General features: G+C 36.2%; 1 long non-coding RNA gene across 2 annotated transcripts in view; it reads right to left on the reverse strand.

The window, feature by feature from the left end:
• The window catches only part of LOC102156904, a 336,233-nt gene that overhangs the window by 12,405 nt on the left and 298,238 nt on the right, over window positions 1–25,590 (reverse strand). For both annotated transcript variants that reach the window (XR_005383242.1, XR_005383243.1), the window contains exon 8: window positions 186–312. This is a non-coding gene — a long non-coding RNA (uncharacterized LOC102156904). The remainder of the gene's footprint in view (window positions 1–185; window positions 313–25,590) is intronic.

Here is a 25,590-nt window from a genome sequence, read left to right on the forward strand (position 1 = left end):
ATATACATTTTTTTTGGGTGTCTGGGATAATACTAGACTAATATAAGATCCTTTGTACCCAAAGAATAAAAATTTCTTAATAAAGTGGACAGCTAAAAAAAGCATGATTTTTACCACATTGCTAAGGATCTGAGGTTCTGCTTGTCTTTGCTTATGTTTAAAATAACAAGCCCTGAGGCACTTACCTGGGTGGTTCAGTCAGTCAAGAGTGCCTTCAGCTCAGTTCCTGATCCCAGGATCCTGAAATCAAGCCTTGCATTGGACTCTGCTCAGTGAAGACTCTGCTACTCCCCGTGCTTGTGCTCTCTCTCTCTGTCAAATAAATAAATAAACAAATAAAATCTTTAAAAATATAAAATAAAGTAAAATAAAATAAAATAACAATCCCTTTGTCTGGTTAATGGCATACAAAGATCCAGTCATCAATGAATTTTACACATCATGCTGGTTTCAGCTTTACTTCCAAGGAAACAGTCAACAACTCTTTCTCTCTCTCTCTCTCTCTTTCTTTAAAGTAGGCTCCATGCCCACTGTGAAGCCCAACCCAAGGCTTGAACTTATGACACTGAGATCAAGACCTGAGCTGAGATCAAGCATAGAACACTTAAGTGATTGAACCACCCTGGTGCCCCAGAAATAGTCAACAACTCTTAAACTTAGCAGGTATCATTGTGCAGTTGAGCTTGATAATCTCAGGAAATGTACTTTAAAGGGAGTTGAACTGGACTTTCCTATTTTATCCCTAGTTAGAGAAGTCATTATGTACCATTTCTGCTTGTTACTATTATTCCCATTTCAAAGGAAAGGACAATGATACTGTCCTCTGCAGGTGCTGTTTTGGCATCTCTTGCCTCCACAATTTACAGTATAATTTTTAGTGCCTTGTGTCATGTAGCCAAACATTATATAACTACTGTTAATTTCAACTACTCTTATAAAATTATTTTTCTGCTTACCTAGTAGATTCCCTCTATTTTGTATTTTCTTCTTTGTCATCTTTTGGATTGTTTATGGCATTAAATGAGGACTGCTCAGGTAAATTAGAGAAAAGGACTTATTCGTTTAGTCTTCATTTATCCTTTCCTCCCTCTCATTAATGTCAGCAGCTGACACTGACTGAACACCTAGTAGGGGTCACCTCTGTGTTTAAGTGCTTTATAAATAACTAACTCTTTTTAACAGGAGATAAGAGAGTTAAATATCAGTTCTTCAGAGGGTATTTTAAATCTCATATTTGTTGTAATAGAGTGTTAGATTATATTCAAATATATTAAAATCCTTTTTAAAAACATTGTTTAGAGAGGCTATTAAATAGCAGAGAAACAATGAACAAAACATTACCTTGTAAATTTGTCTTTGATTGAAAAGAGATGAAACTGCTCAAGTTAGTTTGTAATTTGATGATGAAAGTAGACTTTTCTTATCAGAAAACAAAAATAACAAGTTTAGACCTTGATTTTATTTAAATGGAAAAAGAGACACAAGTGCCATATTCTGAACTATTTCTAATTTGCATATGAACGTTCCAAAAGTAAGATGAGGGAAGTGACATCCTTAAACCAGGTGACATTTTCTTTTAGAAAACCTCTTGATTGAAGATCAAAGCTATCTCCAAATAATATGATTTAAAATAGTTTGCAGCAACAAAGCATTTTCATAATTATTAAGTAGTTCCTATATTTCCGTAGTACTTGTTACTTCAAATCATTTCCTCAAAAAAAAAATCATTTCCTCAAATATCATTCATAAATACGTCTTATCTATATCTATAATCTCTTATCTATATATAATCTTATAGATCTTATTTATAAGATAGATTTTATTGTTCCTATTTAAAGGAAAGAAAATTCAAGCTTTACAAAAGCAAGTGATTTATTTGAAGGGAAAGGGTATATGGTGGAACATAGTACTGGTAGTAGGACTTCAGTCCCGAATACTCTGAGTTCAGATTTCCAGAACACTACAACTGCCTTTCAGTCGGTACCTACATTTGCTCAATTCATGAATTTGCAATTTTTTGAAGCAAAAGCAAATCATTAAATAAATATTTACTTTAATGTAGAAACGATGTTAAAATTTAAATTAAGCATTAAGTGGCACTGATTGATTTAAATGAAAACATCATAACTTGTACTTAGATGTTTCTATTTTTAAAAGAAAGTTCTTTCTCCTCCTATGTACTTCATTTTCATGTTGTGAGTTGTTTGTAAAATAATAATGTTAGAGATCAAGGGAGAAAAATGAGTTTCCTCTCTCCTACCAATAACTTGTAGTAATGGAAATATAGAAGATTACCCTCTGATAGTTAAATTAGAAAAATCAATGAACCTAATGAATGAGCTGTCTGGCTTCAAATGGTTTCTGGCTAACGGCCTTATAAACTTCCATAAAATTATCTACGAGATTCAGAAAAAAAAGATGTAAATTTGCGAGACCTAAATATTAAGACTATCATACAATATATTACTGGTATATGAGAAGACTGTCTACTAAATATAAGCTAGGAGGAACTAGATGAAGGGTGGGAAATGGTTTTCTTTCTGTATATTGCTCCATGAAATGTAATGATATTCTCCAGCTGAAAGAGCACGAGAAAACATGCTTTTCATTAATACATGGCTTCTTGCTCAGAAAGCTAAGGTCTATTCCAACAGAAAACTGCACAGCCATTACTGCTAAATGGCAGTGATTATAGTTTTTTACATAATCCTCTACATGGCATGTCAGAATAGTTGGTGTAATCAGGGGAAAAATCCTACTAAGAGTATGAGGCTTCCTGGAGGAAGTAGCTGCTAAATATGAATATTTAATTGGGAAATGGGAATAGTCATCTGTCCTCATGTTGCTGAGAAAGGGTTTTAACCAGTACTCAAATCCTCATCCCCACGTCTGCTTTGCAAACATAGGTTTGAGACTATTCCCCATTATCAGAGGAAGAATCAATATTCCAAATACCACCGGTGAACAAAATAGGAACTCTGAAGGAAAATTGCACCATGAAAGACAGGGTTCTCCAAAACAAACAGACCAAAAAATGAGCAACTTACTGATATGAATTATTTCCTGGAATGGCTCATCTACTCCTAACTTTGAAAACTGGGGCAAATGGCTGACTATTCTATGCCTCAGTTTTCTCATCTGTAAAAGGAGGACAATAATTTTTCTACTTCATGGCTTTGCTCTTTGGATTGAAGGGGCTAACACACAGGATTAGAGCCATCATAAACCCTCAATGCATGCTCTCCTGCTCTCCCACTCACACCTATTTATTCTCATGAGACAACAAAGTAGAAAACCGTTTATGATGTTCCATATGATACTAAAAGATGTAGCCACTCTAGGAAAAGAAGCCAGGATCTATAAGCAGAAGCAGCTATGATAGAAAGATAATGGAGGAACACGCAAAAAAAAAAAAAAAAAGAGAGAAAGATTAAAGCTACATAAGTAAAAATTGAAGGAGCTTTCACACTGTCTCAACAGAATTAAAATAATCCAACAAGATAGGAAAGAGAAAAATTAATAATGTGGGAACTGAATCAGATATTAAGCTCATGTCAATTTAATTTAATTTTTATGTATTGAATATGTACTAGAGGCCTAGCATTTACCAAACTATAGGAATAAACTGGAAAAAAAAATGTGGATTAGAGATAGTCCCTGCCTTCAGGGAAACCAATCTCTCTCTCTTCCTTTCTCCCTCTCTCTCTTTCCCACTCTCCTTCTCTCTCTTTCCTCCCCTCCAACTCCCCATCCTTCCTAATCTACCCACCTAAGTAGAGGTAGAGTGATGGGTTCAGGGGTTGGCCAAAGACTCAGGTTAGTTCCATCAGAAGAAATTACACAGGCTATAAGGAAAGAACATAGTTCTCACTGATTTTGAACCTGAGAAAATTCGAGGCTGCATTTATAATCACAAGGAGAGAAGCTTTCTAAGTGTGAAGCAAACAAAAGATGGAGAAAAACAAACCCAAAGAAACAAAACAAGAACAATCAAGATATCCTGGATGACATCGTTTGAGTTTCTAGATCAGTCCTGTCTGAACTCCTCCAGACATTTTCAGTTACATGAAACCAGATCATCTCTTTCTGATTAAGCCAGTTTGCATTGTTTTTGTTTGTTTGTTTGTTTGTTTGTTTTCCACTGGCAACTGAAAGAGTGATAGTGATGCACCATAGTTAGGCATTTCCAAGACCATTAGATTTCGACAAACATTATTCAAAGAGACAAATAAAACATCTGATGTAAAATATAAACCAACCAGTCTTAAAAATCCAAATGGGGAAAAATGCAAAGAGTTGATAGATTATGAAGATGTGGTAAGATATTGAATTAATAATGTTAGGATTCTTTAAAGGTAATCCAAAATTGCTATTTGTTCATTATCCACCAATCATTAATTTATTGAAGAGAAATCTTAAAATTTTTCTTCATACTCTGAGAAAGAAGACTTCAGATTAGGGCCAATTTATCAGGATTTATTTATCTCAGAGTGCATGCATCCTGCTGAATCTAAATGGCTCGTTCTCTAACAAGCTACACTTCTCCACTGTCTAGCAAGCTGGATTTCCCTCAGGGGAAACGCTTTTGAACTTGTACCTATCCCCGCCTCCAGAACCATCCAAACACTGCCAGGCTGTGATATTATGAAGACCATGAGTAGAGACCGGCAGAACCAAGCCGTGTACAATTGATTGGTACAAATGGTTTCAAATATACAATGGGGCTTAAAGTTTAAAGAGAAATAATAAGTTGATCACCTTCATAAGCAGAAGCAGTGAGACTCCATGACAAGAATTTGAAGGTATCAGAAATCTCTTTCTTAAGCATGGAATTTTTATATTGATGGTCCATTATTCTGAAACTTTTAAGTCCTCTAATAAGATGCAAATGAGTTGGGGAGATACAGCAGTTCAGTTTAGTATAGAAAGACTGGTAGATACACCAGACACTTTGCTAGGCTCTGGGGATAGGGACCAAGGAGACAGGGAGCCTGAGGGAGAGAGGCGTGGTGTGGCAGACAGGTTGGCCAACATCACCCATTGTTTAGATTACACTGACCAGAGCACAGGACCAAGGTAAGAATGAGACCAACAAGGAAGGACATGGAGCCCAAGGAGGGGACAGATCAAGGGAAAGTGACCCATCGACAGCAGAGTTTTGCTGAGAGCTGGTTTTACGTGGTAAAAAAAGATTCTTCGAAGCATTATGCATTTCTTCCCTGTGATATATTGAGGAAAATTTTCCAACAAAGATTTCTCTGCCTCTGATTCTGTCTTCATGTAAGGAGAGCCCTCCATGTTGCCTAATTTTCCTTTCATTTATCCTGCAAATATGTATTAGGCATTGCTATATGGAAGTCAAAATATGCTGGGTTTCTAAACAAAGATACAGAGTCAGAAAACAATTTTCATTGGCAAAGAGCAAAATATGGTTGAAAAACTGCCCTTGGGTAAATATAGTTTGAAATAAAGTTATTCCTCTGGAGAACCTACAAGGTAAACTCAGCTTTCACTCACAACAGCATAACTGTTTATTTTAACTGAAACTCTTGCTTATTCCATTCAACATTATAGATCTAATCTAGGTTAAACTTCAAAAAGTCTCATTACATTCTCTATCAGTCTTAAACAATTTTTAAAGGTAAAAATTGTTTTATCAGGGATAGCTATCAATTCCATTTTGTAGCCTGTACAAGACTTCCTAAATCTTGAGATTTTTATAGATGAAAAGACACTAATGCTTACTGACTGCCTACTAAGGGCCGAGCAGTGTGCTGCTGGGGGATTTTTATAGAATTTTTCACAATATGCTTTATGTTTTCCCATATTTGAAAATATTACTCCAATGTTAGCACAAATTAAATATGATATAGCCCATGAATTTGTGTTCTCTTTTTTTGTTCAACAGGGAATGAGAAAAGAAAGCATCAAGGGTACACCAGCCTGAGAGTAAATCTACTTACTAGTTAGTAATCTTGGGCACATTTGATAAACCTGCTTTACAAATCTGCACTGTGGGCTTGATAATCTCTACCTTATACAATTACCGTGAGGATTATTTCAGATATGCAAAGCCCTAACAGAGCAACTGCCACAAAATATTTTTCACAGAAGGTTTTATCTTGGTGGAAGAACAAATACTTCTACTTTTAAAATATTTAATTTTCATAATCTAGAGGCTTGCACAAGTCTTATGCAGAAACCTTTTCAGCCCTCTGGCTCCTGGGAACTATATTTAAATTATTGAAGTCTTCCATTTAGTTATGAACTTGCAATGCCCTTTCTTCCCTTAGAAAGCAGGCACACTTCAGCATTTATTTTGGGTCTCAATATGTTTGATATATATATATATATATATATATATATATATATATATGCCATATTTGATTTTGCTGACATGTTTACATTTCAAGATCATAGAAAATGGTTGTTTCAGATGATTTTAGTTTGTGGTATTTTGTTTAAATCCCCGAAGGAGCGGGAGAACCTTTATGAAAACCCAAATTTTTATTTGTCTTTTAACTTTGGCAAGAGAAAGAAAATCAAGTCTGGAAATAATAAAAATTTAGGGCTGATATATTGCCAAAATAAGGAAGGGATGAGTCACAAAAGAAAAAAGAAAGTTTGAACAGGCTACATATTTAATAACATTAAAGAGTTATTACTTTAATGTGTGATTACGGGTATTATGTTTATGTTAAAGGAAATAATCCTTATCTTTAGAGACTAAAAAGAAAACAAAAAGGTTGGAAAGCACTGTTTGATTTTATGGAATTATGAACATCTTATCCAGAGTCAGGTGACCATCGTAGAACCAAATAGAGACACTAGGATTCTTAGCAACCCCTTTGGGAGCTGGAGGGAAGCATTCTGGGTAGAATCAGAGATTGAGTCACTCTGAAAACAAAAGTGATGGCAGAAATAGCCTTGAAGTAAAAGGAGACATCTTTTTTTTTTTTTTTAAATACTCAGAAAATGTTCCTCATCTGTTTTTTCTTTTCTCCTGTGAGCAATCTCCCTCTCCCTAGCTACATCATGAGTCCTGATGATGAGTCTTCTCAACCTAACCTCCAACTTGTCTATCTTCTCAACTCACTGCTCCAGATAAAGGCACAAATCTTCTGCTCCTACCACTTTCTGCAAAACTTCAAGAATCATTTCACTTTCCCCAACTCCTGCTTGCTCTCAGTTCTTCTGCAATGCTTTGCTCTAATAGATCTCAGGGAACACACAGTTATCTTAAATCTCTTTCTCTACCTGTTCTTCTTGTGCTGCCTTGTCAGTTATTGAATGACCACCCACCCAGCTCTATCTTTTCTCATCCAGAAGAGTGTCTCAGATGCACTCCTTTTACTACTGTTATTATCTTTTTCTTGAGATATTGAGGTGTTCTTAATAAATCATCCTATCTCCAATATTTCCCCCAATTAATCTATCCTTTTACTGTTGAAGCAATGAAAATGTGCTTTTACAAAATGTCATTCTCTGAGTCATACTTCATGTAGTTCTTCTTGATCCATTGGGGAAAAAATCGAATTTCCTTATGCTAAAGTATTTATATAGGTATTATCTGTTTATCATATACCATACTTGTTATACTATAATCTTATGAGCACAGCAACCTTGCATATGTATTTCACTGCTGTAATCCCAACACCTAAACAATGTCTGTCATATAGTCATCTCTTATTAAATACATATTAAGTAAATAGTAACAATAATAATAATAATAATAAAAGCTCCGTTTTTCGAGTGTTTATTATGGGTCAGGTACTACACTGAATATATTACATGTAAAATCTCATTCAAAGCTCAAAATAACTATGTAAGGGAGGGACTTTTATTATCCCCATTTTACATATGAGAAGACTGAGGCACAGAGAGGTTAATCAATTTGCCCGTGTCTATAAGGCTACCTTATAGAGATTGATGCATTGATTGATTCATCAATCAGTTGTTGAATTGCATTGATTCATCTGACGCATCGGCAAACATTTACAAAGCATTTACTAGCCAAGTACTTTTCGTTATTGTTGTGTTGGTGATAGAGCAGTAAACAAAACACACAAAGCTCCTACTTTCATGGAAGCTGGAGTGTTGGGGTGGACAAGGCAGAGGGAAAATAAGGGCAAAAGATAATGGGCTCTGTGGACCATGGAAATTCAATATTTTAAGTCCCACTCACAGGTACTTATTTAAAATAGTCATAAAGAATGAATCCAAGAAAAGTATGATTAGCAGGAAGCAAGTATTGCAATCCATCAGAAACAACTGAGATCAATGAAGCCATTCATTTGCAGCTTAACAAATGGATTTCATTCATGTATTCTTTTGTGCAGACTCTGTGAGAGAGGGCCTCAAATCATGGCAGACAAAAACTAAAAGAAAGAATTGGTCTCCAGAGCAGACCACAGCCTCTGTAGGAAGAATACAGCAACAATCAGAGAACTTTAGCTCTTCACAAATGCAATCAGGTAGCAGAGATTTGGTCTTCCTTGCTCAATCATAGGTCTCCAGAAGAGTGACACTGTTGGCTTAAAAAAAAATAAATAAATAAGTGGACATTTAGGCAGGAAAAAAAAAGCAGACCCTGAGGAAAGAATTTGGGTGCCATAGGGAGGTGATCCTAGAAAGCATAATGAGGAAGTGGAAAAGTAAGGGAGGGTAAGGAGGCAGGAGGGGCACAAAATGTGTGTCAATGACAGGGTTACCACTAGGAGTAAATGAGTCTCACTGAGTCTTATATTGAGCACACCTCAGAATTCCAGGACCCAAAGAGCCCAGAGCTGGGTATTTTGTCCATAGGCCATAAACCCTCACTGGTTGAGAGTTGCCCCTGGGTCATTACTGCCTAGAACTTTTGTCCTTCTGTACTCATGGGGGTCAGATTAATCACTCAGACACAGAATCACAAGTGCTCAAGGGGAAGCAGTAGGTGTAATGTGAACTTTCCACTAAAGCTGCAGGTGCCGTGCCCAGAATGCTGAGGGGATATGATAGGGTAGCAACTTCAGCTGTTCCAAACCAGGAAAAGGATCAGTCACCTTCATTTCTCATGCAGTCATACTCAGACACCCATAAACTAATGCTAGGGCCAATTCTATACTTTCTTAAATTTATGGAATCTCTGTAAGGGGAAGTACAGTGGGATTAAGGCTTTGGTCTATATCATACCAAGTTCTCGTCACAAATAAAAAATCCAGCAGAATTATTCTTAACATTTCATCTGCTTCTTCATGGTGAATCAACATAGAGATGTTAGGCCAAAGATAAACTTCATAGATTTGGACCGAGTTTTCTCAAAAGAAAGTGCAAAATGACCTATGTCTCTCTTTTCTCTCATCATAGTCTGTAAACTAATACCTCTTCTCAATACACTGCCCTCAATCCCTCTATACAGTTAACTAAAATTCTTTGTTCAGTGAGAGAGAATTCTGTGACTTAGAAAGTTGTCATGAAGTATAGAAGTGAATTTATATATAAAAATATATATTCATATTCTGATAATATCTTCCAAAGATAACTTTCATCATCTTGTAAAACTGAAACATTATTCTAATTTTCTCCTATTCATAGCATAATAGAAATTCCAATGGCTGTATAGTAAGTCAACAAAGTTGAAAATTTGAGTGAAATTTTCATATAAATCAGCAAGAATAAGACACTAAGATTCATTTTCAAGTTATTACTAAAGACTATAAATAATTTTCAGTTTCATAAAGAACAAATGTATACTTTTTTCTGAAAATTGGAAAATTAGCCCACTGAATATATAATTAATAAGTGATTCAGCTCATTTTCACAAATTACCCATATAATGTGCTTTGGAAATAATTAGCATTGTCTGACTAGAACTGTGCATTTTCCTTCCTGCTCACTAGTAATTCAACACACTGTATAATTATAAAGGCATTTTTCTTTTCTTTTGTATTTTTTACCTTATCCTTGCCAGCTTCATTATTTGGGTTTCATTCTTGCTAAAGCAATTATTACAGATATAGACTTATAGCTACAGCGGAGTTCCTATCACTCACTATTTGTTAGCCAAGGTTATTCTTCTATAGGGGTAATTAATGTCGAGTAATGGCTATCGAAAACTTGATGGGGAGTTTCCCTTGTCCCTGGATGGCCCTTTATCCAAGCTGTATTAAGAAAATACTATTGATATAATTCATTCCTATGTAGGAAATCTTGGTGAATTCTGTTTTCTGTTGCAAAACCAGAATTGGGCTAAGAGACCCTCTTCTGATCCCAGCAGGTGGGATGCAGACCAATGACTAAAGTTCAGAGATCCAGATATTTTGAAACTTGCATTAGTCATCTAAAGATGACGTTTGGAAATCATTTCCTGTAGCATTGACCATGGCAGTGGTGGTGTCCTATAGCAGTGGTGAGTTACTGACACAGATGGAGTAAGAATATTGGTGGTGCCAAGGATAGTATGTTCACCAGGCTATTTTTGGAAAATGGCCCTGAATGATTTTCCTTCTTCCTGAACTCCCACAATTCCAGACCTCAATTCTCGAGCCTTCCTACTGCTTTTATGATGTATTCAATATCCTTCCAATAATTTACTTTCATGCTTAAATTTATCCTAATCAATTTTTTCGCTTATAAACTAGTGCCAACGCATATATTTTATTATAATGTTAATAATAGTGGTGATTTCATAAATGTGTAAAATTTGTCTCAGTTTTCAAAGTACTTTCACATGCATGATCGTATTTTTAGCTTTATTGCAATATACATGATTGCAATATACTTATATATGTACTATGTTTATTACAATATCATTGGTATATAAAAACCTGCACATATGTAATGTATACAGTTTGATGAGTTTGCATCTCCCTGGTGATTAGGTGATTAGTGATGTTAGCACTTTTTCATATACCTGTTGATCATTTGCATGTACTCATAATGCTATCAACACAATAAATACATCCGTCACTAAGCATTCCTTTGTTTTTTTTGTGTGTGTATGTGATAAAAAAATTTAACATAAGACTCTCTTTTAAGTTTTTAAGGGTAAATGCCATTGTTACCTATAGGCACTATATAGAACAGATCTCTAGAACACTTTCATCCGGCATAACTATAACTTTATATTCATTGAACAACTCCCCATTCTCCCTCCTCCAGTTTCTTGCAACCACTAATCTATTTTCTTCTATAAGTTTGACTATTTAAGATGACCATATAAGTAGAATCATAACAGTATTTGTCCTTTGGCTGTTTTATTTCACTTACATAACATCTTTCAGGTCCAGCTATTGTTGTTGTAAGTGGTATATTTTCCTTTTATTTTATGGCTGAATACTATTTCATTGTATGCATATACCACATTTTCTTTATCCATTTGTCAATGTACATATAGCTATTAAGGGGTATGCTTAGGATACAGGACCAACATCTGTTGGGAGGAAAAAGAAAACAGGCTTTGACAGAGGAGGAAGCCAAATTGCAATGCAGGCTCAATGGAGGCTTTTGCTGACCCTGAAAGAAGTATTGAGGATGAGAGGAACCTCAGAGCTGTTGGCAATTCAAGCAAACAGAATCAAGCCTTTATACTCACATACCTCTCTGTCACTAAATGTGGGCTGCTCCAGGAAGTAGGAAGGGGATGATAGTTAGCATCCTAGAAGCTGTGCTAATAAATCATTATTTCTGAATAGCCTTCTAGGTATTGCATAGTAGTGTCCACCAGAGAATGTGTCAGCTGTTGCTGAGTGGAATAGTCAAGGTCTAGGAATTGACCATTGGATTAAGTTCGGTAGAAATTACTGGTATACTCTTTTTCTTCATGATGGATGCTCGACCATAATGTGTAAGTTTCAGGACACATGAAATGTGCAGATATACGTCTTCATATAACTGAAGAAATTGCTCCCCAGATTTCCTCTTTGGCTCACTGGATCAAAAACTATTCTCTCATTGCAGCCTAGGGAATGTCACCCATTGAATTATTTTGTCCTGGCTTATCTACCACATTTCTGAGTTAGGAGTAGAGTCAGTTTCCCCTAAAACATTTGGATTGTGCAGAGGAAGTATGGAAACTTTTGTGAAAATAGGGGTAGTTGCCAAGAGAAAGGAAAGCATGTCTTCAGCAAGTTTCCACAATGCCCAGAAATGGACACTGCGTTGCTTGGTTTCTGAGGTGCCAAGTGGAATAATTTATTCTACTAATTATGCAACAGATCTTAATCTATCATTATGCTGATTTTAGACCACGCACTAGGTCTAGTGGTAAATTAGACCCACAATGTGTCTGTTGTCCTTGGTCTTATATTTCAAGAAGGAAAAGGAAATAAACAAATAAATAGGCTTATCGATTGTGGGGAGTGTGGTGGAGGAAACAAAGAAAGTAATGTAATTGGCATTAAGGTAAGCTATCACTTCAAAAATGATGACCAGAGAAAACCCTATTTAGCGGTTCTTTGGTAGACCAGAGAGAAACCTCACATAGATGGTGACATGTTTGGAAATCCGATATTATTTTTCTATATTTCTTGATAGAGAAGAGGAGAAAAGGAGGGAAGAAGAAAGATTTCTTAAATAAGGCACATTGTGAATTATCCTTCTATACTGTTGTTCTTATTATGAAGGAAATTAGAATGTATCCTATTCTACTGTCATAAAAATTTAGAAATCTTATACCTGTTCAGAGACAATTCAGAGACAACTGCTAGATATAAAATTACTATATTTAAATGACTGTCAGTCCTCTTGAAACTCCAATCAGTCTGAGTGGTACTCAAAGCCATGCAGCCAGGAAGCAAGATGGTGGGGAGGGGAGAGGAGAGGGTTCTGCAGCTGTCTTAAGGTTGCACGCCTTCATAAAAATATCATGCAGAGCCCAGCATGAAAGAGGTATTTAGCACATGCTTATTGAAATGCATGCATATTAATACATAATTTTCTATACAAATAGTACCACCAACAAACATATTGACTCTCTACTCCGTGGAATGTTTTCCCCTACGTTTTTGTGATTAAGGAAATTGTATAATTAAAAATGATACCAATTCTTAAAGAATAAATGCATAAGCTCTGGGATGACAGAAGAATGTACAAGGAGCAGTATGTAAAATTCTTAAACTAATAAGCAATGCCCATAAAATTGCTCCTTTGGTGCTTAAAAACAACAACAACAACAACAACACACAAACTTATTGGTTTGGGGAAATGAAGATAATATTATCTCGTTTATTGGATATCATTATGTCTTCTGAAACCCATTCCAATTTAGTTACATCTGCAAGCCATTGCCATAAACTTTATTTACCCCACTGATGCAGATAAAAATTGTGTTTCAGGAAATGTACTCTGCATAGGGAATAAAAAAGTGTATTCTAGAAGAGAGGACATAAATAACCAGTAGAGGACCGTGGTAGCTAGTTTCCACATATGGTTCCCAAATGAACCAAGACTCTTGGTCTCTGCACCCTTGTGTGATCTCCTTCCATAGTGATTCAGGGCTGGCCCTGTATAATCAAGAGAGTGCAGAGGAAGTCATATGAGTGACTTTTGAGATTAGGTCATACCAAGCCCTGCGACTTCTACCTGAGTTTCTTAAGATGTTCCTTCTGGAGCTCAGGGCTGCAAAAGAATTCTAGTCACTGCGAGACTTCCAAGCTCTGCAGAGAGGTCACTTAGAGAAAAAGAGATGTCTGACCAGACCCACTGATTCTAGCCATTCTAATCCAGGCGCTGGACATGGGGAAAGAACCTATCTTGTGCTTCTAGCTTCAGTAAACCCCATGGAAGAGAACTGAAAAACTCAGCTCATCCTCAAAACTATGGCCCCAATCAAGTCATACCAGTCATTTCCAGCCATTTCAGCTGCTCTTGTGAGACCCCCACTTTGTGTGTGTGGGGGGGAGACTTCCCCACTGTGCCCTGACAAAATATCTGACCCATAGGATGTTCACACATAGCAAACGGCTGCTGTTTTAATCTACTAATAGCTTGAAATGGTTTGTTACTCAGGAAAACATACCAAAACCAAAAATTGGTACTTAAGGTAGATTTCCTGTTATAATAGAAATGCAAAACATGTGCCTTTGTATTTAGAACCAAATGATGGATGACAGTGTGAAGGACCTCAAGTAGTCAGTGTGCGGCAGTGGAAGGATAATGAGAAAAGTGTCATTGGAGACTGAAGAACAGATCAACTGTGTTGCATAGTGATGGAAAATTTAGCAAAACTGTTGATAGAGATAAGGTAGATGTAGTAGTTTTAGAAAATGTTCACAAATTCTTGGATATCTCTCCCCTTTAAGAGGTGGAGCTTAATATTTGAGTGTGGGCTAAATATAATGACTTGCTTCTAATGGGATGCAATGGAGATGTGTGACTTCAGAGATTGGGTCGTAAAAGGAATTGTGGCTTCTTTCTTGCTCTCTTGGATCGCTTACTCAGGAGGAAGATAGCTGCGATGCTAGAAAGACTCCCAGGCTGTCCTGTGGTATGGACATCTTCGGCAGCAACCAGAGCTGAACCGTTGCTGCCAATAGCTGTTTGAATGAGCCATCTGGAATGATGATCACCCCCAAATTAGTAGTTTAAAACAGCATATATTTATTCATCCATAGACTCTGCAGTTCAGCAATCTAGAAGCAGCATAGCCGACTGGTTCTGGCTGAAGGTCTCTCAAGAGAATGCTTTGAGCTGTCTTCTGAAGTGTAAGTTGTCTCAAGGCTCAACGGGGTGGAGGAGTAAGGGTTGGGATCTATTTCTGAGCTCACTTAGGTGACTGTTGGCAGGCCTCAAAAGATCTCCGAGCTTCCTCACATGGTTGGCTTCAGATCTCATTTCCTTGCCATATGGATGGAGCACTTCATTGGCAACCTGAGTGTCATCATGACATAACAGTTGGCCTTGCTCTTTCCAAGGCATCCTCACAACATGGTAGCAGGCTTCTCTCACATAGCGAAAGAGAGATAGAGAGAGAGAATGGATGAGAGTGGGAGAGCACACCAACATGGAAGTCACAATCTTTTTATGACTGAATGTCTGAAGTGGCATCCCATCACCTCTACTGTAACTTAGTTGCTAGAATCAAGTCACTAGGTTTGCTTTGTGTTTTCTTGATAGAGCATCATCCAAATGTCATGTGGAGTTACAATTGCTATTTGACAAATTATTCCTAACTTAGTATTTTAAAATAACCATTTTATCTGACTCATCTTTGGATCAGGAAACAGAGATGAGCTCAGGTGGATGTTACATCTTAGCTGGGTTGCTTGGGGGCTGGAGCACCTACTTCTAAGATAGGTTCTTCATCCATACGACAAGTATTTCAGTGTTTCTTGACCTCTTCACAAATTGTGCCATCCTGCAGGGCCTCTCCACACAGCTTGCAGTTCTTACAGCATGGTGGTTTCAGATAACCACATTTCCTACGTGGTGTTTGGTATTCATGAGATGGGAAAAGAAAGATATTCCTTCACTCAAATTTTTTATCTCCCAAGTGAGAGAGAATTTACCTGCTTTGTAGGGGAGCTGCTTTTTTGTTTTAGGGGAAGATAAAAAGTGTGTGTGCATGTGCGCACGCACGCATATTTGGTTCTGGCAAATCTCTTTTGATAAGGACATATTCTTTGTATACATTTTGCCCTCCTGTTTATTTTTATCTCTTGTGTTATATCACCATCTTAATTGTAATCTTGTTGAACTAGGTAGAGGCTATGTTGCTGTGGGGGCAGAGGACATATGAGAAATCTCTGCATGTTCCCTAAATTTTGCTGTGAACCTGAAACTGCTCTAAACATATGAAGCCATAATAATAATAATAATAATAATAATAATTAATAATAATAATAATAAAACTTAGTTGAGCTATATAACTATATCTTAACCACACGTGGGGAAAAGGAGAGGTAGATCCTGTTTCCTCTTCAGTATAAAGATAACAGGGGATCCCTGGGTGGCTCAGCGGTTAAGCCCCTGCCTTCAGCTCAGGGCGTGATCCTGGAGACCTGGAATTGAGTCCCACATCAGGCTCCCTGTATGGAGCCTGCTTCTGTCTCTGCCTGTGTCTCTGTCTCTCTCTGTGTCTCTCATGAATAAATAAATAAAATCTTAAAAAAAAAGAGATAACAGTAGGCAGCTATGATACAGTAAGGGGTGACGTGCTATGGGAAAATGATTTTGTGATTATGCTTCTCTGCCCAAATTCAGAACCATAAAAGGCATTAAATCAGAAACACTGGTGGACTGGAGGTAAGGGGCTTTTTGGGATGTGAAAAGCTGAAAACAGAGATGTACTATTCATTCAGGGTCACCTTAGCATTACCGTGATGTGTGTTTTTCTGGGTGAGGACTTGGCTTTGAGGATAATCAGTATGGTTCAAGCACCAGAAGAACTTTGAGTTTGTAAATATTCCCTTAAAAGGTAGCCCATCGGGGCAGCCTAAGGGGCTCAGCGGTTTAGCGCTGCCTTCAGCCCAGGGCCTGATCCTGGGGACCCGGGATCTAGTCCCACATCAGGCTCCCCGCATGGAGCCTGCTTCTCCCTCTGCCTGTGTCTCTGCCTCTCTCTCTCTCTCTCATAAATAAATAAAACTTTTTTTTAAAGTAGCCCATCAATTATGTGTAAGCTCTTTCTACACAGTGACTAAATCGATAAAGGAATTTTGAACAACAAGAAACAGAAACTCTTGGAACCCTCGAAGTGTTCATCAGGCCAAATCCTGTGGCCAGTTCTCAACCTCTTGTCTTATCAAAGTGTCTGTGCTATTGAGTCTGAAAGATTGTTCTGCGTGGCTTTTAATATGTCTCATTTTCCTGTTTTCTCTTATCACTCTGTCAACTCCTTCTGAGACTCCCTTGCTAGTTTGTACTTCTCTGATACCCTGCCTCCGGGTTTGGATTTCAGTTCTCTTTGTTTTTTTATCTGTATTCTCTCTTTGGGTAATTTCATTGTTTCATGGCTTGAAATATCTAATGTAGCACTCTGAAATCTAGTCCAAATCTATCCAAAATTTTCCCTTGAACCCCAGATTTATATGTCTTGCTCATTGATCATGTAAAAGGAACATTTCAAACATAAACGGCCAGACTAGAATCATGTCTCTACATACATCCCTGGCTCTTGCCAAAGTTATTCTTTCCCAAGTATTCTCCATCATCCTGAATGTTTCCATTAGTCACTCAGCTGCTTAGGCTTATGAATAATCTTCAATTTATTTCTGTTGCAAATATGCCACATCCAGTTAATCTGTCTGTCCCACTACCTGGCTTTGTTTCCTTATATTTTGATTGAATCTAGCAAACACTATAAATTCTTACCACTGCTACTACCATAATTTAACTCTCTGTCATCTATTTTCTTGAGTACAATCTCATTATTGGGCTCCCAGCTTCCACGTCTACTGCCATAGTTCAGTCTCCATATGCCTCCTGGATAAACTTTTTCCTGGAACGAACACTTACAAAAATCAACAATATCTCACATTATTTGTATCCTTTCAACAGATTCCACATTGAAAGCCAAAAAATTCAGGTTCTTTTGTGTAAATAACAAAGCCTTATATGATCTGGCTGCTGCATAATTCTGACATGATCCTCCCCTGTTTTTCTGTGTTTCACTATGTTCTAGCTACTTTGATATTAATTTTGTTTCTTAAACAAACAAGCTTTTTCTTGCCTTAAAGTCCTGCTGTTGCCTTTGCCTAGAATATTGTACCTGCAGATAATCACAGGGTTGATCTCTTTTCATTACTCAGGTCTTATTTCAAATGTAAACTGCTCAACACACAGTTCACTAACCAAGCATTGCTAGGGAAGGAGCCAAAGGGAAAATTCTGAGGTGCTGGACACAGTCCATATCTTGATCTACATGGTGAACCTGCAAAAATATGGACAAAAAGTGTTGGAGAAATGCCTGTAAGATTAGTGATCTTTACACACTTTTTGGCATATATTTATACTTAATCAAAAGGTAAAAGAAAGAAAAAAGAAGAAAGAAATTAAACTCTTGAGAAGTCTTTCATGATCATCGAATTGGACAGTCTGCCGAAGCTCTACTGCACCCTTCAGTCTCTCTATCCCATTACTCGGGTTTATTTCCTTTACAGAACTTAACACTTCCAGAAATAACTTAATCTATTTAAATGTTTTTGTGTTTCTAACATGCTTTCACCAGATAGAATATAAAATGTTCAGGACATACCTACTGCTTATCTTTTTCTCTGTTATATTTCTAGGACCTTGAACAGTATCTGGGATGTGGCAGGAGCAAATAAGTGTTTGTTCAAATGGACTAAAACAGGGGCTTACCATATTTTCTTCATTTTGTGTCACTATGAAATATTCAAACAACATATGAAAGGACACAGCCACCTTGGTTAGACTCTAAAGAACTGTAGTCACAACCCATTGATTCTCTCTGTTCCCTAAATAAAGAAAAAAACTGTTACATGATACCTGCTGAGAGATCAGCATAATATCACTTTCTGAGTAATTTCTTCTCCTCTCTCTTAGTCCACTGATTGAAATTCTATTCATTTTCTTCTGATAATTTTTCTTTTGAAGTCCCTCACAAGCCCCTACTGTCCCAGATAGATATTATCTCTCTCTCTTTTCAGTCTTTCTCATGAACACTCTTCCTCCATCCTGTCTGTATTAAAGATATCGGGGTCCTGAATACTTCTGACTTAATAAGAAACTTCTTGAGAGGAGAAAAGGACCGTGTTTATCTTTTATGCCTCTCATTCCTCATAGTGCTCTCTACATATTATCTTTAGTAAATATTTTAATCAAATTTCCTCTAAAATATCTTAGGCAGATTGCTGAAAGGTAAGACCATTTATGATTAGGAGATGGTAAATAGATCATTTTGAAGAAGAAGACGTAATTAGGTAAAGAATTCTCTCAGGCAAAGTCCTCTGGACTTATTTCCTTGATTATTGTCTCAACTCTTCAAGTCAATTCCTCATGTCAAAATTTACTAAAGCCATAAGACTGATCATGACTCTACCGCTTAAAATATTTCAGTGGATAAACCCTGCGTTAGAATCAAAGAGAAGTTTCTTAAAATGTCACACAAGTGTTGGCTTCTGCAGCCTACGTATCATCCCACCACTACCTCACTACGCATATGTAGCCCCAGAATGTGTCATGTTCACTTATGCTTGTAGAATGTTGCATTATGCATTGGGTACTGTTACTTCTCTCTATCCTTTTGGATTATTCACTTTATCCTTCAAGACATAATTCAAGTGCTACCTCCTCAGGAAAATTCTCCCTGATTTCCTTAATTGAGGCAGGTGCTCTTATGTTGTACTGAAACAGTCTTGGGCAAAATCCCATCATAGGCCTGCCTACTATAATTGATTTTTTATCTGATTAAACCACAAGATCATGATTCCTTCCTCTGAAAGGGGCTCTGGTTTGTTTGCCTCCATACCCCTGATACCCAGCAGAGTGCTTGAAAATTAATTTGGGATTAAAAACCTTTCTGGAAAATAAGTGGGTGAATAAACAAATGAATGGATGGATGGATGGATGGATGGATGGATGGATGGATGGATGGAGGGATAAATATATTGATGGGTGAATAGTATGCAGTATTAGTTTGGGAGGATGAGGGGATTCTTTTCTCTTTAAGAAAAAAATGAGTATATTATTCTTGGGAACTTACTACTACTGTTTCTTATACTGATTTTGAAAAATAGAAAGTAATATATCTAGATGATGAAAATATACTGTGAGGAAGAGTCAACCTAACATGAATGACCTGAGACTAAATAATTAGTTTAGGGGCTCTGGGAGATGAATGTTTAATACACTCAATTGCTTAGTCATTCTTTTTTCATTGTCATTTATCACTGTCATTCCTATATCTGGTAGATATTATAGATGCAAAGAAAAAGAGGAGACATTGTAGCATACTCAATGTCAAAAGCATATTTTCAGCTCATGTTATGGTCTAAGCAAAGACATTGTCAAATATTGGGTATTTTAGGTCATGGCTGCTCCCCTAAACTATGAGGTCTTTGCTTTTCTTGGGCAGGATGCCAGTTTGACATAAACCAAAGTGGAAACGTTGTAGTGCTGAAAGATACTTGGGGCATTGCCCCTGAAAGCCCTACCTCCCATGTGCTGGGCTTGCATGACATTACTCCAGGGCATTCCAGAGAATGGAAATATCATAGCTGGCCTCTAGCCTAGATGATGACTTATTCATAATAATATTTCAAGGAGAACTTATTTTGCCAGAGATGCAAAGAAACACATGGCCAATCATTTTCTAAGTGACCTCTTCTCTTGGAGCTTTGATACCTAGCAGATTTTAGGCAAGAATTCTATTTATGAAACAGCTTGCATATATATTCTAGGATATGAAAAACCAAAGGTTACAGTACAAAATATAATTAAGGGCTAAATTAATATTGCCAAAAATGTATAAACTCGAATAATAATCTGAGTGAGCATTTGGGGCAAAAATAGGGAGATAGTGGCAAGTGTATACATGTGGTAGAAAATGTAGAGAAGAGAAAAAGATATTTCTAGAAAGAGCTATTTGAAAATAATTTAGTCACAGGACATAGGATCACACAGCACTGTCAGCCATCAGGAACTGACCTTCAGCAATCATAATAGCATGATTCCACTGATTATCTCTCCCCAAAGACTTGAAGACAGGGTGCCCTGTAATGGTACAGCACAGAACGTGTTATGTCATCAGATGTCTCTATTCTATGGTGAATGCATTTTGAGTTCAGAATCCAAAATGAAGAGAGTCTTACTGACAAAAATGGTTGAATAATTCCTTTGCTATTTCCTCTCCCATTTCACAAGAAACACTGGATTTACAAATTCAGGTCAGTGAAAAATTTTCGTGGTCACTCCCCAGATTAATTAGAAAACTAACTAAAAAAAAATCCAGTAGATATCTCAGCATGTGACAAGAACAATATAAATCATATAGAACTGAATCTACAGTGGGCAAAAGCCCTTACATATACCAAGAGTTGCCATCAGCTCCTTGGTGGAAAAGATCTGGGGAAACTCATAGTTTTTGTATCTTTATAGTGAGCTGATTATAATCTTCCTTACAAGCATAGATTTAGACATCACTATCAACAATGTCTTTGTCAACTTCACTAAACTCTGCCTTAAAAAATAGCTAAAAATGTATTGATATTATATGTGTCATATATAGTTGTTCTAAAAGGGCCGTACATATCTGATAATATGAATTAAAGTTCCATTATTTGATGTGGGCAAAATAGGTAACAGTGTTGTGGTAAAGAGGCATAGAGTTAAAATAAAGAATAGGAATAGCTAAATGCCTTTGTGACTTAATTTGTAAAAACCATTTATATGTTGCCTTATTTGATAGAGTTACTTCATACATACTGGCTTAAGAAATAATAATCATTTGAGAGACTAGCTGTCAGTCTGTGACTCAGAAAAAGACAATATTTATTGAGCTGCTACTATGTGTGTCACAAAACCTCCTGCAAGTAGAGACAAGCGATCTAGTTCTATTTCTCAGGTTTTTATAGCAAAAAGAATGAATTATGAATTATTAATTCTCATCTTACAGAGAAAAGAAAAACTGAAGTTCAGGGAGATGATAGTGCTCAATCATTCTCAAATAAAAATAATAATAACAAAAATACAATATAAAATTGCCCTGGAAAATAAAAGAATAAGGGTTTTACTTCAAAAAGAAAAGAAAAATGTGTCTCAATGAGCAAGGAAAGATGGAAGAGAGTAAAGAGAATGTGAGGAAGCCAATAATGACTCTTTAGGAGAAATGTACTAAGAAGGACTGGAAATTGAAATTGAATCATCCTCGTACATGGGTCCTATTCTAGTTTCTCTTCTCCTGCCTTCTTCCTTTTTTCTTATTAAAAAAATAAATAAAGCATATCCTTTTCTAATCCCACCCGTCATTTTTTCTGAAATACTGAAATATTTCTGAATTACTACAAGGTTCAATGAAACTGAACATTGCATGAAGGCAGAAAATAGATCAATTCATAAGAGGAAAGCAATTGCCCCAGGATCTCTCTCTTGAAAATCTCTTTGATCATTGGATGGATTTTCTTTATGTCCTCAAAACCATTCTATGAAGGAAAGCTCCCAATAACTTTTAAGAAAAGACAATATTATCCCAAAACTAACTGTGGATTCATTACTGTACTTTTAGTACATAATGTTTGAAGCATCAATTATCTCTTTTGTGGGAAAGAGAGTGAATTTATGACCCATGACAGCAAAGACAATCGTTTTCCATTCTGAGCCATCTGCACAAATTTATTTCCCTGACTGGATTCTTTAATTGTGCTTCTTAACCAGATCTGTGCAGACCCTTGAATTCTCTCAAGTCCCTGCTCTTTCTCAACCCCGCCCTCCCTTCCCCAACAGGCAATCAATAATCGCTACAGTGTGTGTCTATTCTTTGTGAAAACCTTAATGCCAAAATCTCCATGCAAAACTTCTGAGTATTGTGTTCTGTAGGCGGCCTTTCCTGTTTTACTCTCCCAAAACATCCTCTCAGCGACTTAGGCTAATTAACTATAGCCTAACACAGAAAACTTCAAAATATATTTTGCAGAAAAGAATGTTCATAATTGTCCAAAGGAAATTTAGAACTTAATCTTTTCAAACAAACATTATGCTCTTAGTGTTGAATTACAAGTCATTTAATAATTAGGCAACTTATAATAATGTGATTAATAGTTAAAAACCTGCTCATCTAGGTTATTTTTTTTTCTAAATTAATTTGATAAGGAAATGAGCTCTAAGATGGCACTTTGGGATGTAGGATGGAAACAGTAGAACTTCTGTTTCTATCGACTCTTTTATTTAAGAAATAAGTGTAAGTGCAAACTCATTCTTATACACAAATTGGCAGTCATTCCTTGGCTTATTTTACTTCTCACAAGGGATATATGCATAATTCCATGGCAAACATGGGAATGACACTAATGTAGTTAATTTTATAAAAACAAGAGCTTTAAGTAGTAAAATTGTTTTAAAACTGCAATGTTATCAAGTGTGATCATGAAAATATTTTGCAGTACATAAATCTTCATAAAGTAACTCGTAACAAAGAAGAATTGTCTAATTTAGAGATGACCTCATTTTTTTTCCTTTAAAAAAAGATGAGGTTTTTTAAAGTATTTGACCTTTACAATAGCAAGTGGCTACTGCTAATAATCTATTAAAAATGTACTTAATGTGTCCCTTTAACTTAAAGAGACATACGACTCACAGAAAAATGTTAAACCAAAAATTCCAAAATTAGTGAAAAGTATTTCACTGTTATATTGTACTATTTAGTGAAAACAAAGAGGTCTTTTGTTATTTTATTTAAATACAATTTAAAATTATTTCTGAAATAGTATTTACTTATTTTTCTTTCCTTTTTAAAATGTTTTATCTATATTTCTAATAAACATGAAAATGACCCAAATGTACAGATAATTATTTTTGATTGATAAGACTACATAATCACAAAAAATGTAGAGGAAAAATATGAATGGAATAAGTCTAAGGGAGTGAAGAAACTATAAAACTTATCAACTCTGAATCTCCTTTATTTCATATATTAACAATGAGACTTAATTCACCCAACTCCAAAATGCTTCTTTTTTTTTAAATTTTGTACTTAAATTCAATTTAGTTAATATATAGTGTATTATCAGTTTCAAAGATAGAATCCAATGATTCATTAATTGCATACAACACCCAGTGCTCATTACTCTAAGTGCCCTCCTTAACACCCATCACTCAATCACCCCAAACTCCTACCCACCACCCCTCCAGCGACCCTGTTTGTTTCCTACAGTTAAGAGTTTGCCTCACTCTCTGTTTTTATCTTATTTTTCCTTCCCTTCCTCTACTTTCATCTGCTTTGTTTCTTAAATTCTACGTGTGAATGAAATCATATGGTACAACGCTTCTTAAGCACAGGTTGGTGTAATACTCAATTGTCTTGACATCGAAACCTCAGTTTCCATTCAGAATGCCACTCCCAAGCCTGTATGGTGTGGCTCTTCTTCCTTTCCAGCCTAATCGCCTAATATCCTAGGCATACTGAGCTGCTTCCAGTACCTAACATACTCCATGAACTCTCTCTCTACATCTTTGCATCCACCGTTCTAAGTTTTTTCTTTTCAATTTCATGCACGTCTTGAACAATCCTTGTTGTTTTTCCAAATTCATCATTCAAAGATTCATAGATTCAGCTCAGGCATGATCCCTTTTAGAACATAAAAGGATCTACATGATGAAAAAACAAAAAGAAGCTCTAGCAATATTATCTAAACTCTCATTTTATAAACAAAGGCCTAAATAAGTGGTGTGCCCAGAGTGAGCCAGTAACCTAGGACTGTAACCCAGGGATTTTCTGATGGCTTCTCACTAGTTTCCAACTCTGATAAAATTGGTGATCAATAAAAATTAACTATTTTATAACCAGTTGCTTATTACAAATGCCTCAGCATTATTTGTACCTAATCATAGAAAACTGATTTCCAATTAAAGTACTAGACATATTTTCATATTATGGCTTAGTAGATATTTCTTACAACATCTTTAAAGGGTGATTTATATCTTATTATTTATACAGAAGCAAATCAAACATATTGAAAGAATATATTTAATAATCCAGGGCAAACCTGAATAAGTACAAGGGATGTTTTATAGGTTAATTAGGGCCTAATTCACTCATCATAAGACAAATACAGGGTTGGTTTTCTTATCTACTGAGCAGATCAGCAGCAGTTTTTACTGGATAGGGTTTTGCAATAGGGGATTTCAAAATGGAGTGTTTCTTGGGAAAGATTTTGGAAGATAAGAAAACCGATTTTGAGTTCCAGGCAGATAAGTGTGTTTTTCCATTATACCTTCACCTGTTCCCTCTTTAACTTTTAGTCAGTTAGAATTGATCTGCAAAAGGTGGTTATAACTAGTACTTTGATTAAAATATGACCTTAGTTTAAGTGTTAGTTAGGTGTTTCATTTTGTTAGGTAAATATAGTTAAATACGTTAAAATTCTCACTTTTAAAATAATAGCTAGATAGCAGACATAAGATTTTAGCCACACAATAGGCTATTCTTCAGGGACTTCATATAACTGAATTCAACTGAACTTTATATAAATGAATTTAGTTCTTTTTGCTCATTATCTCAAATTTAATCTTGTCTTAATTTTTTGGTTAGACACCTATGTAACTATTCAATCAATTGTGGATCTTCCTAAATAGTCTACTGTCTCTCTCTCTCTCTTTCTTTTTTTTTCCTTTTCTTTGGAATGATTTAAGTTTGCTAAGTGGGAGTTAGAGTAGCTTATGTCTTGCCCTGACATAATGGCAAAATTCTTTTCTACCATTGTTTTCCACCTGCATGAGCCTTTCCCAAGCGTAACTCATTCTGCTTGGTCTCCATCATTGTATTCTGGCCTTTACTACTAATGTCCATGATCCTCCCACGACCACTGGTTTCCACATCTGTGCTTCATTGTACATCCACATATCTTTGGTTCTGCTCACTTGTTCTCGGGCAATATCATACTCTATAACTGGACCTAGGGAACTTTCATAGAAACTCTAGATAGCCATGAGATG

This window comes from Canis lupus, chromosome 33, assembly GCF_011100685.1.
Source record: "Canis lupus familiaris isolate Mischka breed German Shepherd chromosome 33, alternate assembly UU_Cfam_GSD_1.0, whole genome shotgun sequence".
Lineage (NCBI taxonomy): Eukaryota > Metazoa > Chordata > Mammalia > Carnivora > Canidae > Canis > Canis lupus.